Below are 21509 nucleotides of genomic sequence, written 5' to 3'. Positions count from 1 at the left end.
AAGCATGATGTCAGCAATCCAGGTCTGTCCAAAGAGTGCTTGCATCACCTGTGTGTGCCAAACCTGTGCCAGGGCCTGCTGCTGGCGTGTTTAAGTGCAAATTAGGCAACCACCAGCCCACACAAAAATGCTGCAGAGCTAATGCTAGGTTTGCAGATACCATCGCAGGGCTCGGGCCAAAGTTACCTAATTTATTGATGTTTGGATACTTCAGAGGCTCTTTTACCACATCTCTTATTGTTTTGTAGCCTGACAATGGGGAGGAGAAACAGTGCTTGGAACCACAATAAATAATAATACATAGCACTTAAATAACCTTTGCATCTTCAAAGTCATTTCCAAACACTCCCAAATTAAGACTTACCCAGCCCCAGCCTTGGGAAAGTGTCATTATCTTTGTTTCTTCAACACAGCAAGGAGGAGAAGATGGTGTTGCCCAAACTCTGGCCAGCTGGCATTAGAATGAGCTGCTTTAATTCAATCCAGGCGTCTCTAGGGGGTCCATTCCAGGAGAATCCGGGTATTTCCTCAGACCATGAGTAGAACAAAATGTTTAATTGGAAGAGCTAGTTCCATTTTTCAAGAATCTCTTTAAAATATGATAATAATAATAATAAAGCAGGTGGAAGAAAACTTTTGGAGCAGACAGATATGTTTATGACATGGATTATGGTGATGTTTACAAGGGTATATACTTATCCCCAAACTCCTCAAGTTGTATACATTAAATATGCATGGCTTTCCGTATGTTTATCACACCTTAATAAATTGGTTTTTAAAAATTCCTTGTGAATCTATTTTGCACAGATGTTCCCAGCACATTCTGAATTAGACTTAATAGGAACAGTTGCTTTTTTGGCGAAAAAAGTTCTAAGCCTGGTTCCCCAACTCCCTTACTTTGCCATCTCCCAGAAAGCTAGGCAAATGTCAAGACTTTTTTGTGCATTTTATAATTATATAATTAATCATGATAATATCTCAAAGTTTCCTCATCTGTAAACTTGAGATAATGACACACAAGGTTGTTGTGAGGACAACGTATGAAGAATGCCAAGTAGGTAATGAACACAAGGAAATGTTCTTTATCGTTGTTGTGGTTGACACCATAGCCATTGTATTTATATTGTTTTATTATTCCCCATGTGTTTCCAATATGCTCTGTTTTATACTGTTCATAACCGTTCTCTTGTAAGGGTAAGCAGGTAGCATGATCCTTTGTGGAAACATGAGCTCAGAAGCAGAAAATAGACTCATCTAAAACCACACAGCTAATCACTGCAAACAGGGGGAGGAGCCACAGGTTGTCTTTATATCATTCTACTCCATTCATAACTTCCTCTCCTCCTACCCCCAAAGATTTCATCTTTGTGTTCATGAAGTCTAGTATCTTTGCATTCTCTCCCTCTTCACATTCTAGGAAAGAAAAAGACATCTCTTACCTCTCTCCTCTATTAATCCACAGCAACACAAGACATTTATTAAGCCCCTATTATGTGTCATACACTGGACCCAGGGTCTATGGAGTATCTTCAAGGAGCTTGTCCTTAAGAAGTTTCATGTCAAGGGGCATCTGGGTGGCTCAATCAATTAAGCATCTGACTCTCAGTTTCATCTCAGGTCATGATCTTTTGGTTGTGGGATTGAGCCCTGCTTTGGGCCCTGTGCTCAGCACAGAGTCTGCTTCAGATTCTCTCTCCCTCTCCCTCCTGCTCTCTCTCTCTCTCTCTCTCTCTCTCTCTCTCTCTCTCTCTCTCAAATAAATGAATAAAATCTTAAAAAAAAAGTTTCATGTCAAGTGGGAAAGATGAGCACCAGCTAGAAAAATTACTTCTTAGAATCAAAATTCAAAAAGAACCATTTAGAATGGTCTTCACTACAATTCTGGATCTGGGAAATGCCAACCACCCCGACTTCACCTCTATTCCAAGGACACGATGTTTTAGAAAGATTATCAGACAATTGCCCAAAACACTCATTTGTCTCAAAGGATAAGATTCTCCTGGTAAGGTGCCTGGAAGTCCCATAGGCTTATTTCAAAGTGGATGATGTTCAATAGTGTATTGCACTGACTAAGTGCCTAGACTTTAGGGCCAAATAGACCTGGACCCACATTTCAAGGCCCACATTAGCACAATCTTGTACATCTTATTTAACTTCTTAAAAGCTGGGCTTGTGCAAAATAGAGATGACATATTTTGGGCAGAGGATCTGAAGAAGAAAATGTACACCAAATGCTTAACATAAAGTCAGACACAGGGGATCCCTGGGTGGCGCAGCGGTTTGGCGCCTGCCTTTGGCCCAGGGCGCGATACTGGAGACCCTGGATCGAATCCCACGTCGGGCTCCCGGTGCATGGAGCCTGCTTCTCCCTCTGCCTGTGTCTCTGCCTCTCTCTCTCTCTCTCTCTCTCTCTGTGTGTGTGTGTGTGACTATCATAAAATAAATAAAAAATTTAAAAAAAGCCAGACACATAGTAGTTCTCCAGAAATAGCAACCATTATTTTTATTACATTATTTTATACTATTATTGCTATTACTATACCATGATATTACTTACACAAAAATTGTATTAAAATGAATACAAAGTGAGCCAATGATGCTTCTGATATTTATCCTTTTTTAAAAAAAAATATTTATTTATTTGAGAGGGAGAGAGCGCATGTGCACACAAGCAAGCAGGTGGAGGGGCAGAGGAAAAGGGAGAGAGATAGTATCAAGAAGACTCCACCACTGAGCACAGAGCCTGAGATCATGACTTGAGCAGAAACTAATAGTCAACTGACTGCCTCCCTGGCACCCCACTCCTGATATTTCTCCTATACATAATCTTAGTGAAAACTGACTGGTTATCTGTGGTAACAAAAAGGTAGTCCTTGAAAATAATATAGTTACCCATGATGTAGTTGCATAAGTTTGTTTTTTTTATAATTCTTTGTGTTTGTTGGCTGCAATTACAATCACTCCATCTGGAAGCCTTGGTCAGTTCACGACCATTAGAAGTAAGAAGAAACCAGCTCAAAGGAATAAAGTTGGAATCAGAGTGCAAATCCCAGCTCTGCTTTTTACTAACTGCATGATCTTGGGGAATTCAGCCACCCCCAGGGCTCTGATTCCTCATTTATGAAATGGAAAAAATAAGATCAACTTCCCTGACTTGTTGAGGAGTTAATGAAACAATATGTGGCACTTTACAAATGTTACTAAAATACTAGTAAAATATTAGTATTTTGCTGTTCTTAGAATAGTGTTAGCTTTTGTTAAAAAGAAACTAGATAGGGACACCTGGGTGGCTCAGTGGTTGAGCATCTGCCTTCAGCTCAGGTTGTGAATCCTGGGGTCCTGGGATCGAGTCCCATAACAGGCTTCTCACAGGGAGCCTGCTTCTCCCTCTGCCTATGTCTCTGCCTCTGCCTCTCTCTCTGCATCTCAAATAAATAAATAAATAAATAAATAAATAAATAAATAAATAAAACTTTTTTAAAAAACTGGACAGTACATTAATAACTATTTTGTACATATAGTTATTTAGTACATACGCTCTTTAAAATAGGCAGTTCATGATAAAACAAAACAATGGAAGGGATGTTTGGGGGAAAAAGTCAAAAGTAATGCATCATAATAATTAAACACCGTTGTGTTTAATAACATGATATTAATTGTGTGGTTTAACATCCAAACAGACATGGGTTCAAATCCTAGTTCTACTGCTTCTTGACTATGTAGCTCTAGACAGCTACTGAAGCTCTCTTGCTTCAGCTTCCTGACCTGTAAATGGGATGATGAATAAATATCACCTACCTCCTAGTGTTTTGGTGAAGTTTGTGTGCATGAAAAGAATGTACCACATTACCTGAGAAGTACCAGCCACTTATTAAATGTTCCCTTTGTTTTAACTCTTATACAAAAGAGAGAGAGAGAGAGAAGCTAGCTTAGTGAAAATTCTCTATATCAGCACTTTAGAAAGTGGAGTACACTTGTCTCAGACAGAGCAGCAGTTATAATAACAACATCCGAAGGTGTCGTGCTACCTGAGAGAAGCAGAGGTATGGAGTTGAAATCCTCAGTGCCTTTAGGTCTGAGAACTGCACCCAAGAAGTAAGAATTGAGGCCGGGTGTGACGTGAGGGTAGTAGGGTTCTATACAGCCTCAAGTGTCACTGCAAGTAGGGGGATTGTGAATTCCAGGGTGCCCAGGCATTATGGTTATCTTCTGATATGTGACAAACCATCCCAAATTTAATGGTATAAGGTACATCATTCTGTTCATGTATCTGCAGTTTCACCAGGGTGAGGAAGGAGGGAAAGAAGGGAGGGAGGGAGGGAGGGAGGGAAGGAGGGAGGGAAGAGAAGAAAGAAGGGAAAGGAAGAGAAGGGGAGAGAAGGGAAGGAGGGAAAAGAAGGAAAGAGAAGAAGAGAAAGAAAAGAGAAAGAAAAAGAAGAAAGAAAGAAAGAAAAAAGAAAGAAGAAAGAAAGAAAGAAAGAAAGAAAGAAAGAAAGAAAGAAAGAAAGAAAGAAAGAAAGAAAGAAGAAACAAAAAAGAGACTAGGAAGGAAGGAGGGAGATAGGGAGAGATAGATGATGATTGATAAATGATAGATAGATGATAGATAGATAGATAGATAGATAGATAGATAGATAGATTATTGACAGTTACAGAAGAGAGGAGGCTGCTTGAACTCAACAAAGAAACTGTAGGGAATACACCACTCTGGTGGGCTCTAAAGAAAAGAGAAATCCTCTAGAGGCTGGAGGTTGTGCCAGTGACCTCTGACATCCCTTCCAGCTCTCAGATTCTGTGACCGTCTCCAAGGAACGGACACGGTGATGATTAACATTCCCTTTTCCCCAAGATGGGTGGTGTATGCTTTCATCTTTCAATGTTTATAAATGCCTTTGAAAATGGAATGTGCCACATACATACTATGAGCTATTATTAATATGGTGTCCAAACACCTCTCTCCACATGATAGTTAAGGAACAAAGCAACAGGGGTGCAAGTGTTAGAGAACTTTCAGAGTAAGCATGTGTATGTGCACACACCCTGGTCAAGGAATGTTCTTTATTCTCACTCTGCGTTGGGAGAGGCAGACTATTTCACAGTGGCCAGAGATGGAGCAGAATGGAGGATGTACAAGGGCCTGAACAGAGAAGTGAGTGGCAAGATCGGAGCATAATTAATCAAAAAGAAGTTTTCATGGACCCCCTATGGGCTGCGAGACATGCTAAGTGCTGTGGAGAATATAAAATTTAGCAGATGCAAGGCCCTGATTGGAGTGCTCGTATGACAAAGACATTGACCTAGTCTTTTTTTAATTTTTTTTAATTTTTATTTATTTATGATAGTCACAGAGAGAGAGAGAGAGAGAGAGGCAGAGACACAGGCAGAGGGAGAAGCAGGCTCCATGCACCGGGAGCCCGACGTGGGATTCGATCCCGGGTCTCCAGTATCGCACCCTGGGCCAAAGGCAGGCGCTAAACCGCTGCGCCACCCGGGGTTCCCAACATTGACCTAGTTTTGAAGAAATCTGCTCTCAGAAAGTGTACTTACAGGCCCTGTAAGTCCTGCCCCAAATGCAAATGACCCAGCAGATCTGAGCAAGGAGCAAGACCCTACTTGTAGATAATCAGTGGTAGGTCATCGAAAAGTTCTGCTCTCATGCCATGCAACGTTTTGTTCATGAATGTTTTAAGAGATCCAGTGGAAGTTTGAACCTCTTCCCAGAAAAAACTACATGCAGATAAAACCTTGCCCTGAATGTCACACATAATTCACACATTTCCCAAAGTTCTGTCCTCCCTGGGCCCTTTTCTGTAGCTCTTGTATAGCTAAATCATCTAAGTTGTGAAGTCAGCAAACTGAACAGAATCAAAGTAGGGACCAGATCTTTTCTAACTCTGGATCCTGGGTATCCAGCACAATTTCCGGCATACCATGCACCTAAAATAAATGCTTATTTAATAAACAAGGCACAGAATTGAAGTATTTTAAAGAGCAGCAGCTCCTCCTTTAGCTATATTTCTATGGTCTTTTTTATTTGCTGTCTTGCTTGTTGCTTAATACTTCTCAAGAATTTGACCACCATGGTCTAGAGAGCCAAGAACACATGAATGAACACGGAATCGTTTCAAGAACAAGGAAAGGTTGAAATATTTGGTCTCTTACCCCCAACACAGGATGCAAACTCTGTCTTGAAGAGGATTAAGGGACCATGTATAAGTTGCAAAATCCACACCTAAAAATGGCTAAATTGGGGAGATGACTCTTTAGAAATCCCAGAAGAGCAAAGCCACCTGTAATTCCAGCCTGTGATCTGTCTGAGCAGAACCAGCGTGGCACACTTCTTAAACTTCTGAGTGTCCCTCCAGCATGAAAGATGGGAGTAGGTCACACTTAAGTTCTCCGGGGCTGCAAAGTGTCTCTAGGAGAAGCCCCTCAACAAGACGAACACCCTCTGGCAACCTTGCACTGGAAGAAATGGATCCTGTCACTCAAACGAGATCCTCATTCAGAAAAGTCAAGATGGCAGAGGAGAGGCAAAGTCAGGAGAGAGTGAAAGAGAGAGGATGGGCGGGCCAGAGGGACAGAAGAGGGCTTCTGAAAGCCACGGCTTCTGGTTTCGTCTCTTTCTAAAGTAGCCATCCCCCTTGAAGAGGTAAATAAAACACCGCCATATGGGTATGGCATCATGCAGATGAGGAGGCAGAGACAAGAGACCTTCAAAGCTGCTGAAAACCAGACCGAAAGCCATGTGTGCATGAGGTTCCAGCACCCCCACCCCTCCCTCCCAGCACCTTTGCATGCTGCTCCAGGGCTCAGCCCTTGAGGGCTTCCAACTTCCGGCCACCTTGAGGGGCTTTTTGGTGAAGTGCCACAGATGATAAAATTAGAAACCAGGCTTCCTTTCCCCCGCCTCCCCCAACACACACAGCAGCACTGACTGAGGAACAGCCTCATGCCAGCTCTCAGTGGCAGACCCTAGAGTAAGCTGTGCTTTAGTGGCCACCTGTGTCTTGCCCCTCAGACCTCTGCTTCTCCACCTACCACCCCACGCAGAAGAGAATGCTGTCCCCCGCCCCACATTCTCACCATGTCACCTCTTCCCTCTTCTTTCTAAACGTGTGGCCCCACCAAATGGCTTAACTTCTTCCACCTCATCTATGAAATGGAGTTAAAAAAAAAAAAGTCTGTCTGTCCACCTGCAGAGCTGTAAAACCCAAATGCAACAATGTGGGTGGCGTTTGGCAACCAGCTGGGCACCGACATCACAGCAAAGATTATTGTAGGCAAACCACCACGAGCCCAGTTCTTCAGGTTTATAACTTCAAGTTCAGCCTCAAATATGCTCCCAGAGAACAAGGACCTGATGCATGGTAAACGCAAAATGCCACAGCCACCGGGGTAGGGATGAAAGATTCACTGAGCCTTTTCTTTCCCCAAGACTTCTTATACCATTTATGACTACCAAGAGGAGAAAAGGTCAGGAGTTTTGTGTTGTCTTTCTATGTGGGTCATGGCTTGATTTATTTGCGTGTAGTTGTCACTGGGTTTGTACACGCTCCACCTTTGGAAGTCACCCTGAGAGGGAGCACGGTGGCATGACTACTGAAAGCCTGCCTCCTACAGGTGAGTCTACAGGAAGTCCTGGCAGCTTCCTCAAGGGTGGCCACACATGGGGAGATGCTTCTGGGTGGCACACAGATAAACATTATCTTTCTGTTGTCACATTTAGATGTATCTTTTAAATAATTACAACAATTGATAACTATTTTCCAATTAAAGTAGTAAAATGAATTTTTCTTCTGAACTCTTTCTATTTAGATTTTTTTTTTCAGAAAAGAGTTACTCTAAGAAAATATGAAAGGAACAGTAATACAGATGCTTTCTAAGGGAGTCTAAAATCTCTAGTTGGTATTCACATTATTTACTTTTGAGAAACTATAAATAGGTTCTAGAGTTTTGAAGAGAAGGTAAGGTACCCAGCCCTAGCTCTAGCCTGTCACTTTTCTGTGAAAATGTACAAATACTATATTACATTTCTGGCAGATTCCCTAGTCAATGGTGATGATGCTCCAGGTGGGTGAAATATTGTCTCCCCACCCACACACTTGTGGAAAACATCCTCATTCTTTAAAATTTACTCCTACCCTATGGCTGTCTCTGTTGGGTGTGTCTCTCCTTCCGCCCAACTCCTGTGTCATGACACCCTGGCTTCTTGGGGACCAGCACAGCAGAGTGATTATGTGCATGAAATTTAGAACCAGCCTATAGGGTCCATATTCCAGCTCTCCCACTCACCAACTATGACTCAGTTTCTTTCTCTGAAATGAACTATCTAGGAGAGATAAAGAGCTTCCAGGATAGACAGAAACAGAAAGAATGTGTAACCACAAAACCAGCTCTGCAAGGAAATATTAAGGGGGGGAGGCCTGTAAGGGAAGGAGGGATCCCAAAGAATCCACAGAAACGGGGCTGCACAGGTAATACTATGACACTAAATTCATATCTTTCAATAGTTACTCTGGACATGAATGGTCTAAATGAGCCTATCAAAAGACACAGGATATTAGACTAGATTAAAAAAAGCAAGACCCATCTGTTTGCTGTCTACGAGAGACTCATAGACCTAAGGACACCTCCAAATCAAAAATGAGGAATGGAGAACAATTTACCATTCAAATGGTCCTCAAAAGAATCCTGGAGTAACAAACCTCATGTCAGATAAATTAGACTTTATACCAAAGACTGTAGTAAGAGATGAAGAGGGACACTATATCATACTTAAAGGGTCCATTCAACAAGAAGACCTAACAATTATGAATATTTATGCTTCTAATGTGAGAGCAGCTAAGTATATCAATCAGTTAATAACCAAAGTAAAGAGATGCATAGGTAATAATACATTAATAGTAGGAGACTTCAACATGGCACTCTCAGCAAAAGACAAATCTAAGCAGAACATCACCAAAGAAACAAAGCCTTGAATGATACACTGAAATGAACTATCTCCCATATACAGTCATTATTTGAATCAAAATATAGTACACAGAGTCTCAGCATAGTGCTTAAGCACAAAGTAAGTACTCAAGACAGCCTGGCTATTCTTATTTTTCTATGGGATATATTCCAAGTACTTTATTTTATAGTCAGTTGGCTACTTCCTCATGAGAAGGCAGCTTCTTGAGGGCAAAATTTGGGGCTCTTTTCCTTGAGTTCCCTTTAACAACTAGCATTGCTCTTTGCAGGTGATTGGCATGTATTATTGAATTGAATTGAAGAACATGTGCATTTTTTATTTTTATTCAACAGTTTAAGAAACTCCACTGAATATTGATATTATCTGAATCAGACAATCTTAAATATATTCAAAATGAAGTGTTATAAAAGTAAACACCACTAGTGCCACAGATCACCGTCTCCCCAAGTGCTCCTCCCCTATTCACAAATAGAAAGGAGAATTACATTCCCCAAACCTAAAGATGTATCTCTTTTCTCCCCAGAGTCCATGAGACTTTCATATCAATTAGGTTCATCATGGAAAGTTTGCATCATAGACTAATGCCAGGTTGCAGTTGAATGAATCGTCAAGGTAGTGATTCTCATTTCTTATTTTACAGAGCAGGGGATTGAGGCTCTGAGGAAAAACAAGTGCACCTAAAATTACAAAGTGCATTAGTGGAAGAGCCAGAGCTAGAATATTTCTCTGTATGCCTGGAAGTATCACTACGATTGAAATTTGTTTGGCCTCTATACTATGCTCTGTTAAAAAATATTAATGAACTTCATTGTGGTAATCATTTTGAATATGTACACACATCAAGTCATTACACCCTGAATTGTATATCTTAAAATTATGCAACATTAGGTGTCAGTTATATCTCAATAAAGCCGTAAAAAAAATTAATTGAAAGAAATTTTAAAAATATATACAGGAAGGGATTTAGTGACTAAATGAAAGACTTGCTTCTCCAGGAAGAACACATCATCAAGTTCCCAGAAGGGAAGGATTTGATGGGAACCCACCACCCTCTATGGTATTCATCAGTCTCAATCAAAATGATGCCAGTTGTTACTGAGGAGCTGCCATGTAGAACAGGGGGTCTGTCAACTACTACATATGAGCCACATCTGGCCAATCACCTGTTTTTGTACATAAAGTTTTATTGGAACATGGCCACACTTATTCAGTTACATATCATCTACAGATGCCTTCATTCTATAATGGCAAAAGACTGATTCACCTAATTAATACAAAAGACAATAGGGCTGGCTTGCCCAAGGCAGGGTTCAATCATCTCCAGCCTGTGGATTCCTCCTACATAAAAGAAAGAAGGTTCAGTAAGGAGGGGTAGTTCATTCAGTGCACACTTCTTCATTTTGCCTTAAGAACCAGAAAACTTAGGGAAGGGGCCAGAAGGGTAAGAAGACTATAGACTGGTGAATAAGCATCTGAGTAAATGAGAAAGAAGACTCTTTAATTCCTAGATCCAGCTGCCTAGAATTTTCTTAAAGCCTTTGAGGTTGCACTCATTGGGAGATTGCTTTATTAGTCAGGAAATATTCACTCTTGGGCACCCCAGGTGGCTCAGCAGTTTAGCGCAGCCTTCAGCCCAGGGCCTGATCCTGGAGACCGGAGATCGAGTCCCACATCGGGCTCCCTGCGTGGAGCCTGTTTTCCCTCTGCCTGTGTCTCTGCCTCTCTTTCTACCTGTGTCTCTCATGAATAAATAAATAAACAAAATCTAAAAAAAAAAAAAAGAAAAGAAAAAAGATATATTCACTCTCCTTTCCCCAGCACTATAGACAGGGCATATGCCTGTCCTCAATGACTTTGGGCCTGGCCAAGCAACTTGCTTTGGCCAGATGGCTTTGAGTGAAAGTGACAGGAGGTCAGTTTTGAGCGCTGTGTATTTCCAACCTCTCGCTGCCCCTTCTGCATCCATGTGAGAAGTAGATTCCAAGTGGCTGCTGTTTTTTCAGCCTGGGTCCAGGAATGAGAGATGCATAAGAATATTCCTGAACCTGATACGCAAACAAAACCCAATCCACAGACCAACCTGACCAGCTTGCTCAGACCCATGAGCAAGAAATAAAACTTGTAGTTAGAGGTCACTGATTGTGGTTATTTGATGCTACAGTAAATCTGACTAATACAGTTCCATTTCTTTGATTGCCAATGAAGCTGTGAAAATGGTTGGTTTATGGTCAGGTTCATAAGTTAAAACTCTTAATTAATGCTTAAATAGTAATTAAATGCCCTTTATTTCATTTTCATGTAAGGAAACTAAGATCCAGAGAGGGAGTTCTTCAAGGGCCCTAACAAATTGGTGGCTGAGAAAAGAGGATTCCTGCCTTGTGATCCACCATCCTTATGCTGATTGGCTCACTCACCCACCACTCACTCTTCTTAGTCACTTGTAAACTTAACATTCTAATCTAATAAACACTTCACTCAATGAAAAAGTCCAGAAGTTCTTATCAGGAAGAAACCCAGCTGAATTATTTGGGGATGAAAGAGATACCAATATATCAACATTGCACCAGATCTCCTTAGAAATGCTCTGTGAGATCACAGCAAGATGAGTCCTAACGGTAAATACAACCACATCTTATTTTTCAGTCTGAGAGCTGACATTCACATGCTACAGATGCTGTTTTAGATTATCTTTCTAAGAAATCTAAATGGTCATCTTGACAGGCCAACTACTCCCCAGATGACTCAGAAATATGTTCAAATTAGGCAATTAAGCTACATGCTACCTACCCACTAGTCCAACATTAGCTGATTTTTCAAATATTCCTAGAACCAAAAACTAGGAGAAATTTTTCAGGTTATATGCTTCAAGCTTCGAATTAATAAATCTGGAGTTTGAGGATCTGAAAGATCCTGTTTGAAACCTCACCTCTTTAAACAATTAGTGCATGGCTTTGAGAAAATTATTAAATCTCCCTAGGGCTCATGTTTTCTATCTATAATATGAAGATAACAGCACTACTACTACTACTTCAAAAGATAAATGTGGAATTTGATGAACACAGACACTCAAGGAGAGGTGGATAGAGCTTTGGAAGAAGCCCCAGAATTGCTAACTTAGAAGAAGCACTTGCTAAAAAGCATGTGAGCCTTGAAATGAATCTCCTAGCCCCAGTGACATCACTATATAACCTGGGTAAATCAAAGAACCTCTTGTTTCCTCATTTGCCAAGTCCAGAGAAGCCAATGAGAAATGCTTACCGGTGTTCCAAGTGACTTCCACTGAATCTCAACAGCAGAAATACTCCAGGTTTAATTTCTGCCCTCTAGCCGCCAACAAGGAAAAAGAAAGAGCAGGATAGAGCAAAACATAGGGCTTAGAACCAATAGTTCTGCTTCCAAATAGCTTCTCATAACCTTCTCTGAGCCTCTGTTTTCTCATCTGTAAACTGCTTGTGGCTGTTCTTGTGCTGCCCATATCCCTGGGCTGTCAGACTGATCAAATGGCATAATGCATGCAGAAGAGCCCCATAGCCCACAGTAGCCTCTGCATTTGTCAATGGCTGTGAGAAAAAACAACAGGTTGTAGGAATTGATCAGGTCCTAGGGGCTAGGATTGAGAAAATGGGTAGAGATGGCAGGAGTTTGAACTCAGCTGAGTTCTTCCCTTTTGGTCTGTACCTACAGAACATCAAAGATTCAATCATGATAACTGGATCATGCAGCAATGTGATTACTATATTTGTATTCCCAGAGACAGCAAAGAGAAGCCAGGAGGAAGGGAAGACATAACCAGCTCTGCTAGAGAGGAAGGAGGGGGTGGAGCTTTAGAATATGGATCTCATTGCCTGGTTCTGTTCCTGAGTACCACACTTCTAAGCTCCATGACCTTGGCAAGATAACCAAACTTTCTCTGACTCAGTTTCTTCATCTCTAAAATTGGGGTTCTAATAGGGCTTCCCCAGATAGTTGTTGTAAAGATTATATTAAATACTGTAAGTGCTTAGAACTTGAGTGCTTCCCACATAGTCAACACTCAGTATGTATTATATTTATTCATTCATTTATTCCACTCCACAAGTATTTCCTGAGACTTCACTCTGTGCCAAACCTTGTTGGGACTGGGTAAATAGTCATAAGCAAAACAAAGTCCTTGATCTCCAGTAGCTTGGAGTTCATTCCAGAGCAGTTCCAGAAAGACAATAGACAATTAATATAAAATATAAGTCAGTTCATGATAAATACTATGGATATAAGTAAGATGGGGGCAGAGAGAATATGAGATTAAGGGGTTGCAATTTTAGGTCAAGAGACCAAGTAGACCTCCTTGATCCCATGCTAGACTGAGCATGCTAAAAAAAGAAAAAAAAATGTGCTGCAGGCTGCCCAGGTGCCTCCTCAGGATGGAGGCATTCATTCTACTGCTCCCAGGAGCTCTGGCTGCTGCCTCCAGATTCAGCTAAATAGAGCTTTCATCTCATACCCTTTCTTAGAAGGAAGCCTGCATCCACTGGTCGACATGGATGCACAAAAACCCCATCCCTTGACCTCTACTGAAACAACTCTGAAGAGGCATCCCAGCTCCAGGGTTCCCTATGGGATTGCCATAGGTCTCCACTGACATTGAATCCTGTTCTAACTTCTCCTTCTGCCCAATCCTGCTTGCCTCCCCATCACAGGTGTTCCTGAGACTGCTCTCCAGGTAGCTTCCTCTACATAAATCTCAGAGTCTCAGATTCTCTTTCCAAGAAAACCTGACCTATGACCAAGGTTAAGTAACTTGTACAATATCTCTTTGAACAGAAAGTCGTAGATCAAGGGTTTGTTCCTAGGGCTGACTGCCTCTGTGGCTTTGAGACTCTTCTGTTGCTATCAATGATAGAGCATTCTAGTCTGTTTCAGTCAGTGCAGTAGCAAGAAAACTTCTTGGAACTTCTGAGCAGTCCAGAGCATGAGCGTGTAGCCATGGATAAGAGAGGGGGTGTTAATGTTGAGAGCAGAAAACATTGCCCTCATTGAAACCCAATGATGTTGAAAGTGCATCAACACATTTTGAAAAGAACCATACAATATTTTAGAATTTGACCTTTTTGTTACAAATTCTTAGTGCTTTTGCCATAAACATATAATTGTTTTATATGAATTTTTAAAAATTCTTTTTAAGTAAGTTATATCTTTAACCCAGTTTTTCATCAAGTGTGTTTTTATATATTTTAGGATGTCATTTATATTTAGGATAAAATGACTTTTGAGGAAGCCTAAAATCTCCTGGTCTCAATAATGCATTTATTTTTATATTGGAATGCCCTGAAAGCCACCTGCCTTTGGCTTCAACCTGGATTCCAGACACAGTATTTCCAGAAGCTGGTATATGGTAAGTATGTATCCCAGATAGGGAGCACAGAAATTCTTCGGGTTTTGGGAAAGTTTTCCTGAAACAATTTCACAAATGTCTGGATAGAAATCTAGAACATAAGAGAAGGTTAGAGTCACTATAGTAGAATTTGACAAAGAAAAAACAAACAATACATCCCAGACTTGAGGAAGACCAATTCCAGATTCATGTAATTTTTTACAAGTGCTTGTCATCATCATTCGTGAGTTGCAGAATGAGTACTTGAACCCTGATTGGCTTACTCCCAGCTATGCCCAAAAGCAAGATTTCACTTTTATCATAATTGGAAATATAACTCAAGAGATAAATATCCAGCTCTTTCATAGTTCTCTCCTTTGCTGGCCTGAGATGCAACATGGTAGCCCTTCTTAAACTGGAGTCAGGTGAATGAATTCTCTGGCTTTATCTGCAAGACTGTGTAAAAGTATCATCTGCTCCGAAGGTATTTGTAAAGACTAAAACTTCTTCTGCTCTCTCAGAATCGTTGAGTTCTCCACTGAGGCATTAACATTAGTGGCTAAACTCTACATTATCAGGGCTGACATAGAAATTATTATAAAATTTCTAGCTGCACAGCATTCTTTAGACAAGTTCTAGTCTCCCTGAGAGCCAATGATAACAATGATCCGTTGGCTCTGATTAAGAAATGATTAAAAGGACAAATAGTATCTCTACTAAGTATTAATGACTCTGAATTGTACTGATGTAGTGTTGGACTCTTTCCATTTCAAAATCTTGGATAAGCATCTAAACTCTTATAATGCATCAGAGCAAAAGTTACCTAACCTTTAACTAAGTCTGTAAGAATTCAACAGGTTCCTATCAAGTAGAAATATGAGGCATGATATTAAAATATTGCTTTTAACTTCTATATTCCTTAAATATCTTTGAGCATGTAATCTCACCAAGCCTCAGGCTTTCCATCTGCTAAGTGGAGATATCTAGGGTAGTTCACTTATTACACAGGGCTAATGTGAGCAATAAATCATCCCTTTGACTTGCTGGTAAGGTATTCGCTGAGTTACTTTGAAAACTTTATATTGTATATTGGCTGCTTAATAAGAATAGTTTGAATTATGTTCCCACTCTACCTATCCATGAACAGCAATCTTTGGGAGTTGCCCACGGCCCAGTACAACCACTACACTTGGTCTTTGTAGCCTTTTGTGACCTGGCTTTAACCTCCTACCTCTCCAGTACAGCCTTCCTTCTTCTCACCACAGTCTCAAATACACCTAAAACATGGGGTGCCTGGGCGGCTCAGTCAGTTGAACATCTGATTTTTTGTTTTGGCTCAGGTTATGCATGATCTCAGGGTTGTGAGATGGAGCCCCATGTCAGGCTCCATGCTTAGGAGGGGGTCTGCTTGAGATTTTCTCTCTCCCTCTCCCCCTGCTCCTTCTCCTATTCAACACATTCTCCCACTCTCTTTCTAAAATAAATAAATAAATAAATAGGGATGCCTGGGTGGCCCAGTGTTGAGTGCTGCATTGAGCTCCCTGTAGGTAGCCTGCTTCTCCCTCTGCCTCTGTCTCTGTCTCTGCCTCTCTCTGTGTCTCTCATGAATAAATAAATACATATCTTTTTTAAATAAATAAATAAATAAATAAATAAATAAATAAAATATTAAAAAAAAAAACACCTGAAACACATTATCAACTTTCACTTTGCATCACTCTGTTCAATCCACTTCCCCTCTGAAGAATACCCCTTGCCCTTACTTCTGTCTGCCTGGTGAAATCAAGTTCATATTTAAAGGTCAACTCTCAAATGTTCTCCTAGAGAAACTTTCCCTGCCACTCTCTTGCCACCTCCTAACTTCCATGATACTTTACCCACACCACCGACCAAGACCATACGGTTTCTGGTCCTTCTCAACATTACCCCTGGGACTGGCAAACTCATGACCCAGCCACTCACATCACCTGCTCTATTTCCACAGATGCTTCTGTGAAAATTATAAAATTACCCTAGGAAATGTGGGAGACTCTGATGAGCACTCAGAGCAGTTATTCCATGTTTAACAAAGCTAATCTACCCAGCCATCCTAATAAAATTGTGGAAATGCAATTGAGTGGACCCTATGACTCACTCATGACTGGCTCTGTCTCCTCAGATAAGGCATGGAGAGCTAGGTATAGAGCTTATTCAAACAATAAATGAGAGTAAAAATGAACTAAGGGGTTGTAATTCCATCAAGGGTCTCTGACAGTGACAAAAAACCCCAGAGGAGGCTTCTCTGGTCACAGAAATGACTGCCTCAGTGAAACCATTAGTCCCTGCAATATTTGGCTTTGCTTCTGACAGTGACAAGACTCGCCAGATAAAGCCATGGGCTGCAGTAACAGATGGGGTTTGGGCAGTAAGGCCGTCCACAAATGAAAGATTCACTTTATGTCAATGAAAGCAGATGAATCTGTTTAGTGGCGCCTAGAGTCTACAACCTCAAAATAGAATCGTGTCTCCTCCAATTGGAACACATTCCTCTATGCAAAAAGTAAAACACTTCAGGATGCATGTAAGTCATAGCAAGCGAGATTTTGCTATTACATCCACTGACCATAAGTTCGCATCAGGTAAGGGATGACAAGAGAGTCTGGAGGCATAGAGAAAGTGGAGCAAAGTGGTCACTCTGCCTTAGCATGAGAAATGGAGTCTTCTGCACAACATTGCACAACAATTATACCTCGATAGATTTTCACAAAATCCATAAATGTAGGCAAGTAAGCAGCATTAAGAGTCCTCACTTCATATGTAAGAAAAATGAGGCTCAGAGATGTTGAATGAATTCCCCAAAATGACAGAAAGGAGAGAACTTGAGGCTAGCAACAGTCCCCAATCCAGTGCTTTCCCCACTCCACCAAACAGCCTCTCTGACCAGGGGGTTTCATGCACCATCAAATAGAGAAAGAGAAAATCAGAAACAGTGAGCTTCTATAAAAGGAAATTGAAAGTTCTACATTCCAAAGGAAACTGGTGGTTTCTGAAGCTATCAGGCAATAATAAATATTCATAGTTATTATTAATAATAATAAAACTGGACTAAGTTTTCTGATCTATTCTTTTGGTCTTCACTACCGTGGCATGTGCTTCACTGGGAGGAGAAATATAGTATATCTGAAAGTGCATGGGATTTGGCTTCAGACAGACTTGGGTTCAAATACCAGCTCTCTATTTATCAGCTGTTCAACCCTGAATCTGAATTTTCTTCTCATGAAAATAAGGACAATAATTCATCACAGAAATAGGATGAGTAAACAAACAGCACGTGAAAAGTGTTTAATAGTGTACCTGGCAGAGAAGTTACTCAAAAAATCCTGGGGCACCTGGCAGGCTCAGTTGGTGGAGCATGCAACTCTTGATCTCCAGGTTGTGAGTTTGAGCCCCACATTGGGTCTACTTAAAAATAAAATCTTTTAAAAAATGTCTGTTATACAGAAACAAACTTCTTAACAATGTCTCATCTGCTAAGGGTGAAGAAGCCACCCACAGGTTCTTTGAAAGAATGGCTTCATTCAATGTGGCCCCACCAGAGCACTGATCTTTGCTCAACCTTTCACTTTGGGAAGAAGGTTCATTTTTATAATTTGAGAATCAAATTATTATCTTCAGGTTTCTGCCACTAGGCCAGGAACTAAATAAGCCTTTCATCCACTAACAAAAGATAAGGTACTCTTTTTTCTTTATTAATGGAGTTGCTGACTCACTAGTCCAAATGAAACATGTTCAAAGCATTTGAAATAATTTCTCATCCTAGAAAAGCACTAGATGACAGTTAAAAATTTTTGAGCACCTGCTTAGTGCCAGTCCCTCAGGAAAGCACTTCCATATTAGCACTTTTGAATCTTGCAAACAATCCTGCAAGTAGGTTCTAGAAAGATAATATTCTCTCCTTTTCACAAGTTAGGAAACTGATGCTCAGAGCTGCCCAAGGTTGCATAGGTCCTACAGCAGATGAGATGGGGTCCTGAGTCTAATGCTCTTTCCTTTTCCTTCAGGACAAGGCCTCATGGACTCACAGCCGTATGGCTGGCAAGTCACCACCATGTCAGCATCCAACAAAAAGTACCTGAGAGCAAGCAGGGACGGGTGAGAGGATGCCCCCACCGTTGACTCACAACTGGGGGAATCTGCAGTAGCCCTTTGCCTGCTCTGACTCTTCGCTTGTGAAATGGGACAGCACCGTACTAGGTTTAGATTTAAGTCAGTTTCAAACCACAAGTAGCTTGATTCATTTCAGAATTTTATGTGTGTAGTATGTTTCCCAGAAAGCCATTTGGAAAAGCAGACTTTAAGTTTGTTTTTTATTATTTCACTAAGAGAAATTTCTCCTCTTTATCCTTACCCACTGTTTATGGGGTGAATCCTATGGCCAGGCACTCTGCTAAATTCTGAGGATAGAACAACCACCTGGAAAGACTCCATCTCTGCCCTCCTGGAGCTGGTAGTCATTGGGAAATAACAGACAAACACTAATCTGTAGGCGTGGTTATATAATCAAAACTATAATGACTGCCGCAGAGGAGCCTAGAATGCAATGAGAGAGTATCACAGGACATATCCTAGTTTTGTAGTCAAGGAGGGCTTCCTTCCCTGAGAAAATGATGCTTAAGGAGAAACAGAACGCAACTTAGCCAGTTGAATAGAGGATGATGATACTCCCAGCGAAGGAAACCAGGGCTTGCAAAGCCACAGGAGTAAGAAGGAGCATGCCTTATTTGAAGAACTGAAAGAAGACTAGGGTGGCTAAAGCATAGAGACCCACAATGGAAGGAAAGAACATGAGACTGAGCCAGTGGGAGCATAGCACTGCTTCCAGAAGCACTAGCTAGTGGTGGCTTTAGGCTCTGTGAAGCCCAGATTCATCCCAGTCCACATGCCAGCTGATGTTATCTCCTATTTATAGAAGTGGGGCCCAAAGAAGAGACCAACTGACCAACTTTTCCTTCTTTCTCCTTCTCTTCCTCTTTCACCTTCTTTTCCTTCTTGTGCATCAGGAGTGGAATGTAGAAGTTGATTTGATTCCTTGCCCAGGTAATGTCTAAAAGGAGTGTTCTTGATTGATGGCCGCATCTCCACCACATGGCAGTACAGGGGTCTAGCGTTCCCTCATGCCTCCAGCATGCTCTTCTGCATCAGACTGGCAGAAGGGACAAAATGTAGAGGTGTGTGTATAAACCAGGCCTGGGAATACCATTTCTCTTGCCATCTCATGATCACACCTGACTGTAGGCAAAAAACAGCGGATCCTCAGGAAGGAGAAGGATCAGGTGTGAGTGATTAGCCAAGTGTAGCCACCACACCAAGATGAGAAGGAGCTTAAGCCTAAGTAAATCAATGTGCCCTCAAATAAGTATTGCATTTGTCCTTTCTGCACCTTGCAGTCTAGGTATGGGTGCAGCAATGATGATGAGTAAGACCGTTATCTTCCTCCCAATCCGGAAGTTCCTGAGAACTTATTAGCAGACTGAGGCCTCCCACTCCTTTATCTTGACACAATGACCCAGCCATCAGATTTTCTGTTTTGCTTTCTTAATATGTGTGAAAATCCTTATCTTACTATGATGACTGCCACTGCCCTTTATCCTCTGTCCCTGGATCGTGGCAACAGGTTCCTTACCTCCCATTAGCCAGATTGGCTCCTATCTCACCCACCCTGTCCTCCAACTTCCATCTACCCTCCTCGCTACCAAAAGGCTAGACCTCAAATGCAGTTGCCACTAGCCTGCTTCAAATCCTATTTGGCTCATCAGAGTCTATTTGGTTCATCGGAGATTCAGGATAAAGTCCAAACCCCTTAATTTGGCAGTATGCAGGACCTGTCCCTCCCTCCCATGTATCCTTCTCAAGCTGTATCCTTCATCCTTCTCAAGCTGTATCTTGTACCTAGCCATCCAGTAACATCAAACTACTTGTGATTTATTGCACATCAAGCCACCAAACTTTTTCTCTCCTCTAAGTCCTCATGAGTCCTCTTGAACTACCAGCATGCGCCATCTTTAAATTCCATTTCAAGCATCCTGACCCCTGGAAGCCTCATGTGGCCCTCACACTGCTCCTCTATGCTTTCAAAATATCCTGTACATGTATTTCTTCCTGAAAAATCACCATGAGATGTTCATTTATATTCCACCCATCCACCTAGCTATCCCTGAAACTCTCAGCAAGTACACAACTTTGAGAGCACTGAATGTCATTTTAAGGATGTGGAGGTTCATCCTGCCCTGTAAGAGAAATTGCTGAGAATTCTCAATAAAGGGAGTGATGCAATGCTATTAATATTTTAAGAAGAAAAATCTGAGGGGAGATCATAGAGTAGTTCTGGGAAGGACTGACCGTATGCAAGACAACCAGCATGAAAGGAAGAAGACAGCAATGTGGTCTGTGGTCTGTGTGCTGTACATCCAGGGTCTCAGGATTTGGGTCCCAGCTTTGCCAGACATTACCAGTGTAACCTTGAGCGCATTGCCTTCTGGAGTCTTACTTGATTTATGAACAAAACAGAAATAATAAATCATTCTGGACCATCTTAGCAGGTCGATGAGAGGACATTGCAAAATAATGAATGCCAAAGTGCTTTATAGATTCCAACGAAATTAGTATGGCTGGTAGTTAAAATCTAAATGGCTCCAAAATGAGACAGTTTCACCCTGTGCTCAATGTCAGCATCCCCCCTCGAAGTCAAATGGATCCCAGAACTCTCCAGTATTCCCATGTGCAATGTGAGGCTAAGATTATCCCTGCTTGTCTGTCACCTAAAAGCTGATTTCCAGTGTCTGAAAGGTTGTCATACAGGAGAGAATGGGGTTAACTCCACGGAGCTGTATGGCAGTTAGCAGAAGACAAATACTGGCTCAACACAAGGGAAAACTTTCAAACTGTCAGAGCTGTCCAAAGGCTGCCTGGGGCTGGGAGTGGAGGTAGGCTGTGAAGTCCGCAAGATGATGAGGCCAGAACTAGAAGACTATGGCTGCAGACTCCATGCATCACACAGGTTAGGACTGGCCAGCTTCGAAGTCTCCTTTCAATTCTAAAATCTCATTGTCTGCCCCCCCGGGTGCGCCTCTCTCTCACTGCATATTGCTCGGGTTGTAATTGTCAATTTATGATATGAAATGGTTGGTTTAGGGGTCTTTCTCTTCC

Source organism: Nyctereutes procyonoides, unplaced genomic scaffold (assembly GCF_905146905.1).
Source record: "Nyctereutes procyonoides isolate TBG_1078 unplaced genomic scaffold, NYPRO_anot_genome, whole genome shotgun sequence".
NCBI lineage: Eukaryota > Metazoa > Chordata > Mammalia > Carnivora > Canidae > Nyctereutes > Nyctereutes procyonoides.
This window is presented reverse-complemented; position numbering follows the sequence as displayed.